The sequence below is a fragment of the Lepidochelys kempii genome, chromosome 1, assembly GCF_965140285.1.
Source record: "Lepidochelys kempii isolate rLepKem1 chromosome 1, rLepKem1.hap1, whole genome shotgun sequence".
NCBI lineage: Eukaryota > Metazoa > Chordata > Testudines > Cheloniidae > Lepidochelys > Lepidochelys kempii.
The window spans coordinates 61,148,673-61,162,274 of record NC_136380.1 but is presented as its reverse complement, the minus strand read 5'-3'; the positions used below and the strand labels follow the sequence as shown (position 1 = coordinate 61,162,274).

The following is a 13,602-nucleotide window of genomic DNA, read 5'->3' as shown; positions in this document are numbered from 1 at the left end:
GTGAAAATGCTGCACACTTTTCCACCGGAGTGTAACTGCCCCAAGTGGACCATTCTGTCATTGAGCCAGTCACTCTGCGGCTGAATCTGGCAACGGGGTCAATAGCTAGTTTTTACTCAATGTTCGCTTTCAAATATATTCAATAAAACTGTACCACGTGAAGTGCAACATCAAAGCATCAGGAGTAGGCCTGCTTACCTGTCCCTAATCCAGCCCCAATTTCCAGCTACTCCAGCTACTGGGGAACTATGTGTCCTAGCCGCCCCCGCTTTCCACTCAAAACTGAGCAGTAGTTTGGTAGATTGAGCACAGACTAGGAGATGAGACTTTGAGGTTCTGTTCCTGTCTGTCCACTGGATTACACCATAACCTTAGCCAAGACCCTTAACATAGATGCCTTATTTCTGTAAAACTGGGCTACTAGTGCTTAGGCAGATTTGTAAAGCACCTGTTTGAAATGTGCTGTATAAGGCGACAGTAATAACACTAACTGGTCCCAGGGCCCCAGATACAACTCTCTCAGCCTCCAGCAGCAGTTGGGTACCAGGAGTGGACTGTACAGCCCCACACACCTTCTGCATCACTTGATGAACATTCTCATCAGATTTCACCATTCTCCTCCACTTTGACAATTGATCTGCTTCCTTAATTGTCCGTGGCTGTTACGAGTTCCCATTACCAGCTTCTGACTAACCCTTCCCAATCTGCTTTAAAAAAAAAGCCACCTATGCCCAACTCAAATAACTATAAATAAATACCCTCTGTCCCTGAAATGTTGGATATTAATACAAATTCTAAGTATAAAAATCAAAACCTCCAACAAGAAAGCAGACCACAGGGTTGGCAGGACTCTGCTTGATTCACTGATGAACTGCTGGACCTGGTTAGAAGCCTCTCTCTCTTCTGCCCCCTTAAATTTTATTTGTCCACATATGTGCTGAACTGGGGGTGTATTCCTTTATCTTCAGACTGGAATCTACCAGCACAGGTTCTTCACAATAATCTAACCATGATATTAAAGGTGACCTGCAAAGATCTTTTTTTAAAGTGTGTGACTCTTTTGTTTCTTTATGATGTAAATGTTCTGGATGTTTTTTGATTCGTCGGTTTCTTTTCTGCTTGTTTGTTATCTTGGAAATGTTATGAAGATGAAGCTTTTCTTTGGAAGAGGGGAGAATTGGAGGAGGCAGAGCTTTCTCAGGCTTTCCTTTGAGGAAGTGAGTTGTTTAAATCTTTCCTAATGAAAGCTGTCAGTTTAATATTTTTTTAAAAAGCTCATTTAAATGAAAGAGTTTAAACCACCTGACTAAAAATCTCTTCTCCCCTCTCCATCAGGGGTTCTCACAAGGCCACTCATTCTCCAAAGTGTCTTCCAGCAAAAGAGAAGTCAATATGTGATATTTCTTATGGAGACAGGGAGTATCCAAAAAAATTATTTGCGGGGAAAGGGAGGTTAGGGGGGAAAAAGGGGTGGGGGTGGGAGGAATGAAGACTTCTTATACATTATAAAGAACCGAAAACAAACAAAATAAATGAAAAATGGTGTGTGGGAGGGACAGATTGCATGGGGGAGGGATAGAATATTCACTGGTTTCTTTTACAGGTCACTTATGCGGTTACCTTTATTGTTGGGAATTGTACTCCAGCCAGCCAGCTGGTGTGTTTCCAGTGCACAATTGCCAGTTGGCTCCCACCATGCAACAATATGGCCCTATATCTCCCACATCACCTCTTCTGTCAGGTATATGGCAAAGCAGCACATGGGAGTAGGTGTTATCCACATCATATGGATGGGGAAACTGAAACACAGGAATGGTACATGAACTGTACAAGGTGACAAACCAAGCCAACAGCTGAATAGGGAATAGAGTCCAGATATTTTTATTGCCAGTTCCCCTACTTTAACGCCTTGGCAATGCTGCTTCCTTTAACATAGGTAGACTCTGTTATTATCCACACAGGGATTTGGCCAACAGTGTTAAAACTTCACTGTTCTCATGCATGGTTTTAAGTGGTCAAGAACTTGATTGTATGTCTCATCTGACAAACCCTAGCACAAGGCAGAGTCATTGGTTAGGTACTGATTTAGAAGGAAGTGACTCACCAGCCTTACTTGCTGCATGTAAATGTAGCTTAGGACTTGTCTACATCAGGGAAATTAACCTGCAGAGCTATACCAGACTAACTATGCTGCAATAGCTCCCCATGTGGACACTCTATTCAGAAGAAATTTGGTGTAATTATTCTGAAATAAATACAGAAGGGAATTATTCTGAAATAAAATCTTATTCTTGAATAGCATCCACACAGGAATAGTGACGCTGGCTAATTTCCCGTAGGTAGACAATGCCTTAGAAGATTCACACTCAAGCATTGACCTGGGTCAACCAACTTAGCCTGTGAGATCTGACAGGATCCTAATGAAAGGCTAAATGGCTACAAGCTAATTTGTATGAGAGAACTTGTATTTTGAATCATCTGGACATCCTCTCATCCTCTTGTGTAAGTTAACACAATACTCTACTGACCCCGGGCATGGCCTCCTTATTAGTCATCAGAGGCCATTAGAAAACTAACCTAGATATAAAACTGCCAGGCTATATCAGCATTGCAGTAGTCACAGTGCAGCTGTTAACTTGGGGTTCTGTCTGCCATATTTCGGGGACTTTTTGTGGTAATGTAACCATCATCCCCAAAGCAGCTGACCAGTAGAAATATTTGCATACATTAATCACGAAATGACATTCTGGCTATTTTAATTCTTAGGAAAACTGAATAATTGCCCGGTCTTTGGGTGTGTGTGTATGGGGTGGTGGAGGGGGTTATCTGATGTGCAGGAAAAAGGGAAGGGCTTGGCTGATGAGATAGGGCCAGGAGGAGTCTAGAGTGGAATCAGTACTTTTGCCTGTGACCTGTATGCCTGACACCTACTGTCAGCTGATATCTTCCCAGTTAGGCCAGGAAGATAACAGGGTGAAAGTGGGGAATTTGAACTGGAGCTTTCAGGAAAAGGCAGGAAGCCCCATGCATATCTGTGCTTGAGCTGTGAAGGCTAGTGGCCAAAAGGACACAGTCAGGCAGCATAGATCTGTTGGTCCATGGGACCTTCCGGCATGATCAGAGAGAGGGGCAGGAGTGCACCAAGCCTTGGGGAGAGAAGAGTGATTGAAGAGGTATTAAGAACAAGTGTACTCCTCTTCAGAACCGAAGTTCTGCAGTCCCATGCTCTGAGTGGCCCTAGCCTGTTTACCAGAAGCTGGGAGTGGGCTACAAGGGATGGGTCACTTGATGATTATCTGTTCTGTTCATTCCCTCTGGGGGACCTGGTATTGCCACAGTTGGAAGACAGGATACTGGGCTAGATGGACCTTTGGTCTGACCCAGTGTGGCTGTTCTGATGTTTGTAAGTGTGTAAAACAGAGGACAATCCTCTTCCCCTTCAGCATTGTAAGGCTTAAGTGACTCCCGCCTAGCCTTGTGAATTGGATGACAGGCTGGGTTCTTGTTATCTTATTCACAGGGTTTCCCTATCCAACTTCTTCCAAAGGGCCTGGTCAGAAATGTGTGTGAGACACATGTTGGCTCTACTGAAGGTGTAGAATGGTAGGTGAGAGATGTGATAAGCATGACTGATGTGATTGCAGGATTGTATCCCACCGCTGGAGGGAGGTGAAATTTCCCCAGACATCTCTTGGGAGAGAAAACAGAGTAAAATGAAGCCATTTGTGATGTGGAGAGGGCCGGGTAAAAATAGAGCTATATGGGAAAGAATGTCCTCAGTACAGGTTGAGAAGGAAACGGTGCATATGCTAGTGGGGTTATTTTACAAACAGGAGTGGAATGCAAAAACACCCTCTTGGTTTAAAAACAAACAAACAAAAAAGGTTTCCCCACAGTCCAAAAGTCTATGTTTGCTGATAAACTTCCTCCCTTAGATGGCAGGAAAACTACAAGGCCCAAGGTTCCCTGGGCAGAACCCAACATTACCCTGAGTCCTATCCGGCCCTTTGGCAAGGCCTGTGTCATTGTAGCTGCTATTCCCCGAACCAGAGCTGTGCATTAGAACTCCCTACAGCCATTTTAATCCAGTTCCCCTGAGCTTCAGACTGGGAATCAGTGGCGGCTGCTGGGAGTTGTCACTGCATGGCTGGGTTTTTGCTGTAGCATTCAAAGTGGAAGCATCTGAGTGATCAGATGGCTTCCTCCCAAGCTATGACAGCAGCTGGTCCTCTAATCAGCACGTGGATGGAATGTCCAGGGGACAGCCATATTCCCTTTTACCTGGCATTATTCTCCAGCTGGTGGCTGACAGCTGCAGTCCCTGTGTGAAGGTCCTAACACCTCCCTCCTGTTATATACCAGTGGTCCTAGCACAGACTATAAGGATGGTACCCCCTCCATGTTTCCAGCTGCTTCTCCAAGCCATACCTTGCAATGAAGAACCTAGCCAACCTGAGAAGCAGCTGGAAATGGAGGAAGAGCCAGCAGTATGTGACCTCCCTGTCCTCAATGGCCCATGGACCAGGATGGGAACTGCTGAAATAAGAATTCCTGCATGTTTCCTGTATTGGTTTCCAGACTATTGGGTGGGGGTAGAATAGATGTATGTAAATAAGGAATTAGTGGAACAAAATGACCCCAGTGGTAGCTGTTTGCAGTGTTGTTGTAGCCATGATGATTCCAGGATATCAGGCTATGTCTGCACTACAGACCTTAAAGCGGCACAGCTGTGTCACCGTAAGGTCTCCCAGGTAGCCGCTCTCTGCCAGAAGGAGACAGCTCTTTGGCCAGTATAGTTAAGACACCCCTAAAAAGCAGCGGTAGCTATGTTGGCAGGAGAGTGTCCCCTGCTGACATAGTGCTGTCCACGTGGGCACTTTTGGTGGTATGGGGTGTGTTTTTCTCATACCCCCAACTGACAAAAGTTTGACCGAGGAAAGTGCTAGTGTAGACAAAGCCTCAGAGACAAGATGGGTGAAGTAATATCTTTTACTGGACCAATTTCTGTTGGCAAGAGACAATCGGTCACGCTATGCAGTCACCTGAAGAAGAGCTCTGTGTAGCTCAAAAGTTTGTATTTTTACCACCAACAGAGGTTGATCCAATAAAAGATCTGACCTCACCCACCTTGTCTCTCGAGGGACAGTTGTTGAGGCATAGCACTGGGGAGTGAAGAAGCCAAATTCCACAGGAAATTAGACACTGGAGGACAGTTGTTCTTGTCTCATCACATACTAGCGAGAAGACATGCAAGTATAGAGAATATAGACAAGGCTTTGCCTTTACTTCCAAAGTACTTTCCTACCAGTTTAATTACATCTGTTTAAAAATCAGTCTAGTTAAATTGGTGCAAATCCCTAATAGATGCACTTAAACTGGTTTACCATGTTTATACTGGCATAAATCAGCCACAGGAGGCATCACTGGTGTACCTATCTCAGCTGCCAACCACTGACAGCTGAATCGGGGTCAATCTCCTAGTCAATAAGGCCCAGATTTTAAAAGGTATTTATGACCTGAATCCTGTTGATTTCAAAGGAAGTCAAACACTTAAATACCTTTCAGAGTCTGAGCCTAAGTCTTTGTACACAAATCTTTAAAGACTAGTAATAAATGGTGAATTTTTGTAATACTCTCTTCTTCTGCCATATATAAGTAATTTAACAGGTATGGTAATAACCCCCCTTTTGGGGAGAATAGAAGGCCAGGGCATTTTATGTTAGACTCCAAAATAAACATTTGTAATTTCCCCTCCCTGTTTCAGCCTATTTATATTATAGCACTCTTCACCTTTATCTTGTATTTTCATTATAGTGTATTATAAAATCTTAGAAATGCAATATATAAACAGTAACATTCTGGTAAATTGCTAGTAATTAAGGAGGTGTGGAAGCAGTCAATTATGACTACTCTTGAATAGTTACTGTATCACAAAGGTGTCAGGGAGCTAAATCATAAATGAAAGGAGGTTCTTTGCTGGCAGCCTGATTCATTAAATATTCTTTCTGCATGTAAACCCCCCATGTTCCTTTGTTATGTTCAGCTTTTGGGTCCACGGGACCCGTCCATGATACAGTGCCAGAGAATTTGCAGGGTCTTGATGTGAGGGCAGGCAGCGGGGTGATGAACGAAGACTTGAAAAGAAAAGATAGTTGCCCTCAGAATGGAGTCAGGTCTCTCTTTTCTCTGAGCATGCAAGTCTCTGTGCTCACACAATGTTCTGAGTCAGTTACTGGCTTTGAATACAAGGAGGAGGAAGTGAAGAGGCTACTCATCTCTTTCCTCTCTCTGTGTGCAACTGCTTACTCAGGTTCACTTTGAACTCATGTCAGGAGTGGTGTTTCCAAGGGTGCTGATGCAATAACACTGCCTTAGAAGCTGCAGCCCAATCTGTGCTGGAGTCTGCTGCTCAATGAAACGCCAGGGTTCTAGTAGCCACATAGATACTCACTAGTCAATACTCAACTAATACTGGATTGAAAAACCCCCACCCTTTAGAACACCAATTTAAATTAGGCTCAACTTCTCTTGGCACAATGGAGACCTATGAATCTGATAATATGTTAGTTGCTAGCTGAAGAGCTCCTGCCAGTTTACACCACAGCTCTGGGCAGCCTACGCTACTCTTCAAAGAACGACCCTTGTATTGCTGTTACCCACATTTTTTCACTTCTCGTGTTTGTGATCATTACTCTTCAAGAACCATCTTAACTTAGGGCCTGATCCAGCAAATACTTAATACAGGAGCAACTTTACTCATGTAATGCTAGTGAGATTCTTAACATGGCTGCTTTTGTAGGTTAGACAAGGCCAAAGAGATTGACATCTTGAATTAAACCTTGCCCTGCTCAGAGCACCTGACGGGGAACCCTGGGAAAGTTGCCAATGCTCAGAGGCTCGGACTACTCATGTGAGTAAAATTATTCACGTGCTTAAGTGTTAGCAGGATTGGGCCATCAGCTTGAATGGTACGTGGCACAGGCTGGCTTCTATATGTAAGGCATTAGTCACGTTTATAATGCTTTATCAACAATAACTTGGTGCTCACTGTTCATAGGGGGTTCATACAAAGCTCTTTAGCATCCACTTCACGCTCCGTCCATTAAAATCAATAGTACTTCAATAGTAGTCAGGCCAATGCTGAGTATTTTTTGACAAATCCCCCACAGGATTTTTGGGGCTTCGATCACTTTCTTCTGAGTGTTTCTTGTGTCACTTAAGTTTTTCATTTTTTACTTACAGAACACTCTAAACAGAGGCATCTCACTCTAGTATCAGTGATGGGAGCCACAGAAGCCTTAGGATAGCTGCCGGTCAATGGGATTGTATATTAACAAAACCAGCCACAGCACAGCACAACTCTCGAATCTGTGTGCTGCCAGTCTTGGGTGCAGTTTGACACAGGGGTTGGTTAAGCAAGATGAGCAAGTTTCCAAGCAGGGCTTGTCAAATTGAAAATCCAGTGAAAATGAAATAATTGGAGCAGGGACTAATTTAGCAAGATTTTTTGCCAAGACCTGCAGGGATTTTTTTCTTCTTCTTCTATTGAGACATTTACATCATGGGTAGAATGAGAGGCTTAAATGCACATATCCTGTTGTAAGGTATCATGGAAGCTGATTTATTTGGTGGCTAGTGTAGGATTAAGAACCCTAGTTTATAGATTAAGGACCTCTTAAGATCCGTAATGTAGACATAGCCTCAGTGTACACTGACAGGAGGGTTTTTTCCCATTAGTGTAGGAACACCACCTCCCCAAACGACATTAGCTATGTCAACAGAAGTCCTCTCCCCTTACATAGCTCCCAGCATAGATGCAGCTATGTTGTCAGTTGTCAGTGAGGGGTGTGGTGGTTTCACACCCCTTGACTGATACAGCTGCAGCTAAGCTGATATTTTTCAGTATAGACCAGGCCCCAGGAAAGTTAAGACTAATCAACTGAAGTCCAATGCACATTGAAGTGTGTTAAATCCGGGTGTGGACACTCTCCTTCAGGAGCCAAGTAGGCTCAGAGCATTGTTACAGAGAATGATCACAAGATGTGATGTACTCAGTCACTGCATTAAATGCCCCAGTAACAACTATGCAGGTGAAACCAGACACTCACTATGGGCTTGGCTACGCTCACGTTTTATAGCGCTCTAATTTGCTGGCTCAGGGGGGTGAAAAATCACCCCCGAGCGCAGCAAGTCAGAGCGCTTTAAAGCACTAGTGTAAACGGGCTCCAAGCACTAGGAGCCACACTCCCAGCACTCGGAGCTAATCCCTTCATGGGAGGTGGATTACCAGGAGTGCTCTCGTGTGACCACACTCGCACTCTCCCAGCGCTCCTGCAACAGCGGTTTGAAGTTTCCAGTGTAGCCATGCCCTTTGCTTTCAAGGGAATTCACCCAGAAAAAATAACAACAAAAATCCTATCACCTGTGGGTAAACACTTTTCACAAAGCGATCACGCAACATCTGCCCTACCAGATCTCATCCTCAAAGGAAACCTGCACAAAATACAGGCCTGGGAGCTTAAATTCAGAACTTTGCTACACATTAAAAATCATGGACTGAACAGAGACATTGGATTTATGGCTTATTACAACAATCCCTAACCCACGAACAACTACCTTGCACCCCTCCCTCCATGACTGCACAGGTGTTAACAGGCCACTTAACTTAGAATGGTCCCATGAAACATGTCCTAACTACTTGTGCTAAATAATCTGTTCCACCTTGTATTTAGCTCTGACAGTTTCCCAGATCTGAAGAGCTGTGTGTGGCTCAATCTCACCAACAGAAATTGGTCCAATAAAATATATCACCTAACTAAGCTCACTTCACTCCTGAATGAGAGCATCCACACAAGGTGTCATAAATATAAAGGGAAGGGTAAACACCTTTAAAATCCCTCCTGGCCAGAGGAAAAACCCTTCCCCCTGTAAAGGGTTAAGAAGCTAGGATAACCTTGCTGGCACCTGACCAAAATGACCAATGGGGAGACAAGATACTTTCAAAAGCTGCGGGGGAGGGAGAAACAAAGCCTCTCTCTCAGTCTGTGTGATGCTTTTGCCGGGGACAGAACAGGAATGGAGTCTTAGAACTTAGCAAAAGTAATCTAGCTAGATATGCGTTAGATTCTGATTTCTTTAAATGGCTGAGGAAATAAGCTGTGCTGAATGGAATGGATATTCCTGTTCTTGTGTCTTTTTGTAACTTAAGGTTTTGCCCAGAGGGATTCTCTCTGTTTTGAATCTAATTACCCTGTAAGGTATTTACCATCCTGATTTTTACAGAGGTGATTCTTTTTACTTTTTCTTCTATTCTATTAAAATTCTTCTTTTAAGAAACTGATTGCTTTTTCATTGTTCTTAAGATCCAAGGATTTGGGTCTGTGGTCACCTATGCAAATTGGTGAGGATTTTTATCAAACATTCCCCAGAAAAAAAGGGGGTGTAAGATTTGGGAGGATTTTGGGGGGAAAGACATTTCCAGACGGACTCGTTCCCAGTAACCGGTGTTAGACGTTTGGTGGTGGCAGCGAAAGTCCAAGGGCAAAAGATAAAATAGTTTGTACCTTGGGGAAGTTTTACCCTAAGCTGGTAAAAGTAAGCTTAGGAGGTTTTCATGCAGATCCCTACATACGTACCCTAGAGTTCAGAGTGGGGAAGGAACCTTGACACAAGGGTTTAATGTGCTTGAACATGCACTGACTTCATTTAGCTGATTTGCCCTGACTTTCCCAAGTGTTCCCATGTAGACAAAGCACTCAGGGATGGCGACAATGCCAGGGAGTTCTGAAGGTTTATTGTGTTTGCTCAGTCATGGAAGAGGTGGAGCCTATAGCATTACTAGGTCACTTAGATACTTAATTACATTTTGTAAAGGTGCTCAATGGCAACATGGGAAAACAAAGGGTCACTATATTGCAGCTGGCATGGTTTATATTCTTAAAAAGCATCTACTATAGAAAGCCATAGATCAAAAAAATAAACATAAAAGCAGAGCTAGAGTCAAACAGGCTCCGTGAAAGGTGACTCACCTCTCTGAACTTTCTCAAAAAAACCTTTTCTTGCTTTTTCCTCACTTCCTTGGCACTTGCCATGCCCTGATCTTCCTGGGGCATCAGCTGGCCACAGTCTAGACGTCCAGCACTACTTTCTACCTCCTAAAGACCCCAAACCCCTCTGTCCAAGCTTTTTTATGTCTTCTTTTGTGGGTTCCCTTTAGCAGTGCTCTGGGCTAATGCAGCAGCCTTTGGCTTTAGCCAAGTGCATAGATGGGATTGTCATTTTTTACATTCCAAGACCGACTGTACTAGGCCTCCACCTTCCACACCTATAGTACCAGGGTTAGTACAGACCAAAAAAAAAAAAAAAAAGTTGAGAAGTACTAAACACCTAGATTTTTCTACTTTCTATGGAGGAATAAAGTGACAAGACCTAAAAGTCATCGCACTGGGACTAGCTACAGTAACACACTTCAGTTTAGTGAGATGTTACAGAGTCCAGATAACAGGAACTGACTGAAATGTATGTAACAACTATATTTTTCAAAGGGTCGAAAGCAGACTAGTGAAACAAAGCCAAGAATCTAGCTCTTCTCTAGCACCTGTTTTCTGACTAAAAAGCTACAACATAATGGAACCACCGCCCTCCAGCAGTTTAGTACAACCCAAATCTTGCTCTTTTACAAAACTGGATTGCGGGGGGTGAAGTTAGCAGGTGCTGTGGCATTTGGATTTTAGGAAGCCAAGTAAAGTATCTGAGACTCAATTTTTCAGCAGCACTTGGATTTTAACTGACTGAAGCACTAAACGCTAAAGGAACTGCAAAGCACTGAGCATAATTTGTAGGGCTGGGAGATGAGGTCAACAGGGCTATCAATTGGCAGCGTGCACCGAGTCAAGACAAAGACACAGCTGTGGTGGAAAGCAGTTAGGCTGCTTAGACAAATGCAGGGTATTCATTGAAAGGGAGAAAATAGAACTCTTAGCATATGCACAACGTGCCTCGGGTGGCACATGACTAGGACTCATCAGAGAATTTGGTCCAGTGGTTGGGCCAGTTGTTTCCCTGGCCCAGGCCAGGCACTGACCGGGAGTGCAATGGGCTATCCCCCCCATAAGAGCACTGAGCAATACCAAAAGGACATGATGCTGACACTACATGCAGAGCACTTTCTCTGGCTACAGCCTTTTAAAAGAATAATTTCCCCCCAACAAATAACCCTCTTTACATCATGATAGATGATGAATGTGGTAAGATAAAAGGAGGGGAAGGAATATAGTTTCAGGGTCTACATGCATCATAGACCTTGAAGAAGTCAGTCCAAATTGCTTTGAATTTTTTGGGCATTCACCTTCTGCAGCCTGCCAGCCTCTGCTAGCTGCAGGAGAACAGCTGTATCACTGAGCCAGGCATCAGCACTTGGCAGTGATTGACAGCTATTATTTGCACCATTAATTTTTTAGTGACCCAAAGCTGGATTGTGGAACCATTCTGGTTTGTTACCAAGTAAGTTCCACTTCTTAGGCCAGTAGCCAAGAATAAAAATGCAAGGAAATAGGGTTTCAGTTCAGCTGCTCAACCCTCTTTTATTCAAACTTTTGACAAAGACTTAGGAGAAAACCCCCCCTTCAGTCAAGGGCTCAGGTTGTCTAAGGAATCCTCCACCAAAGCATCACACTTGATATCCCACATTTTAGAATGGGATAAAAAATGTGTTTGTAAGCAGAGGGGTAGCTGTGTTCATCTGTATCCACAAAAATAATGAGGATGCCAGTGGCACCTTAAAGACGAACATGTATTTGAGCATAAGCTTTCATGGGTTAAAAACCATACACAAACTGGATATTTTACCCATTAAAGCTTATGTTCAAATACATTTGTTAGTCTTTAAGGTGCCACTGGACTCATTGTTTTTGTAAGAAGAGTTTAGACTGAACATACACTTAAGCTACACGGTGATAATTGTCACTTTGGGGTGTGATTTACTACCATTGTAATTATACAAACCCATGCTGTTATAAAGGAGATTTATAGCAGATGAGTTTAGTGCTCATCCTTCACTGCAATAAACTATGAACTTTTGTACCCATTTAACTGTATTCACATAAGGGACCTGCTGCTTCACATAGTGGGTACATCTGATGCTGCAAAACTTTTGATGATAGACAGCCCTGAGGCTTTCATTATTCATCACTGACATCACTTAATCTGACTACATGCTAAGTGGGGAAGATAATCAAAAGAAATTTGACTGGAGCAAAAATGATAACATGAGGAGTAGTTGGCTGGACATTATATGAAGTGTTATGAAGTCCTGCTGTAGAACCCATCCCAGCTGTACTGGGCCATGGTGTAGCTTCAGACTCCCATCTTGGGTACGCACACTAGAAAATAAGAAATAGGTTGAACAGAAAGAGGTCTAACACAACAGCTGCTTCAATGAAGACAGATTAAAGTCACCCACTCCAGAAGGGAATGAGTCAAGAAGCCCCTCGCAGTTCATGGGGCTAGCATCCCATTGCTTCTCTCCATTAAAAGTCTGCTAGCGTCCAGGAGAAACATAACTTTGTACATAGGGGAAGGGTGAAAATCTAAGGTAACAGCCTTCCCCCATGAATAAAGCTGGTGACTGTAGCCTAGATACTAAGTCCCTCCTCATTGTCCACCCCTCTATGCTAGACTGAAAGTTGAATGAATAACTACAAGATTGCCACTTAGACTACAGTATCTGATTTACTTTTGTTGGCAAAGATAAGTCCATTGTGGAGAAAAGAGTAAATCTTATTTCCATCACTGTTTACTATGGCAGCTCTATTCTGATCTAACAACCACCTGCTCTGAAACACAACCTAAACTGATCACAGGTAGCAGAAACCCTTTGACCAGGCTATTGAGATTGGAAAGATATACCCAATTCTTCCAACTATTGACAAGCTTGTTAATGTCAAGCTACTTTAGTTTAACAGTAATTGCTCTAGGCTAGTTATATTCCTTTATTCAATCTGGACTGTCACATGACAACAGGCAGAAAGCGCAAGGAACTGTTTTACTCTTGCATCCTAGTGAGGACCAGAAAAGCAATGGTCACATGCTCCAGGTCTGTCAAGTAGATGCATTGTTAGTGACAATCCTCTAGCAGGGACTAACACCCAAATAAAAGCTCAGTACAACACTATTGAAGGGGTTGTAAGGTCTAACCCCAACCCTGCCTCCTTTACTTAAGTAGCAAGGTGGTCTATTGCCTTTCTCCAACACTTACTTTCCTGTCAAAACCTACTTCATATTTTCATTGGGAATATTTTAGCTAGTTCATGTATATTCAGTGTCCCATCTATCAAGCCAGTTGTAAATCTACTTAATCCTATGACTGACCACTTATGCACTGCTGCTCACAGTGAGAATACTGCTCTATGGTTTGGTGCTAACTGTAGACAGTCCATAAAACTATATTGTAATTTTATATTAGCTGCATTTCCCACGCCATCCCCCTGTACACACATGCACTAGCTCAACAGCTGCATTCTGGTGTTGTTACTCAAATCTTCTCCCCCCACTTTAAGATTGCTGTGCAATGTAAAGAAACCAAATATCCTTGCCTGATAAAGA

The 13,602-nt window shown here is 43.2% G+C and overlaps 1 protein-coding gene and 1 non-coding gene across 2 annotated transcripts in view; both read right to left on the bottom strand.

Annotated features, from left to right (window-relative positions):
• The window catches only part of LOC144930624 (uncharacterized), a 459,911-nt gene that overhangs the window by 408,278 nt on the left and 38,031 nt on the right, over positions 1–13,602 (bottom strand). The window lies entirely within an intron of this gene.
• On the bottom strand, positions 12,978–13,112 carry LOC140905697 (small nucleolar RNA SNORA31). The gene has a single exon (XR_012156935.1). It is a non-coding gene; the product is annotated as a small nucleolar RNA SNORA31 (small nucleolar RNA).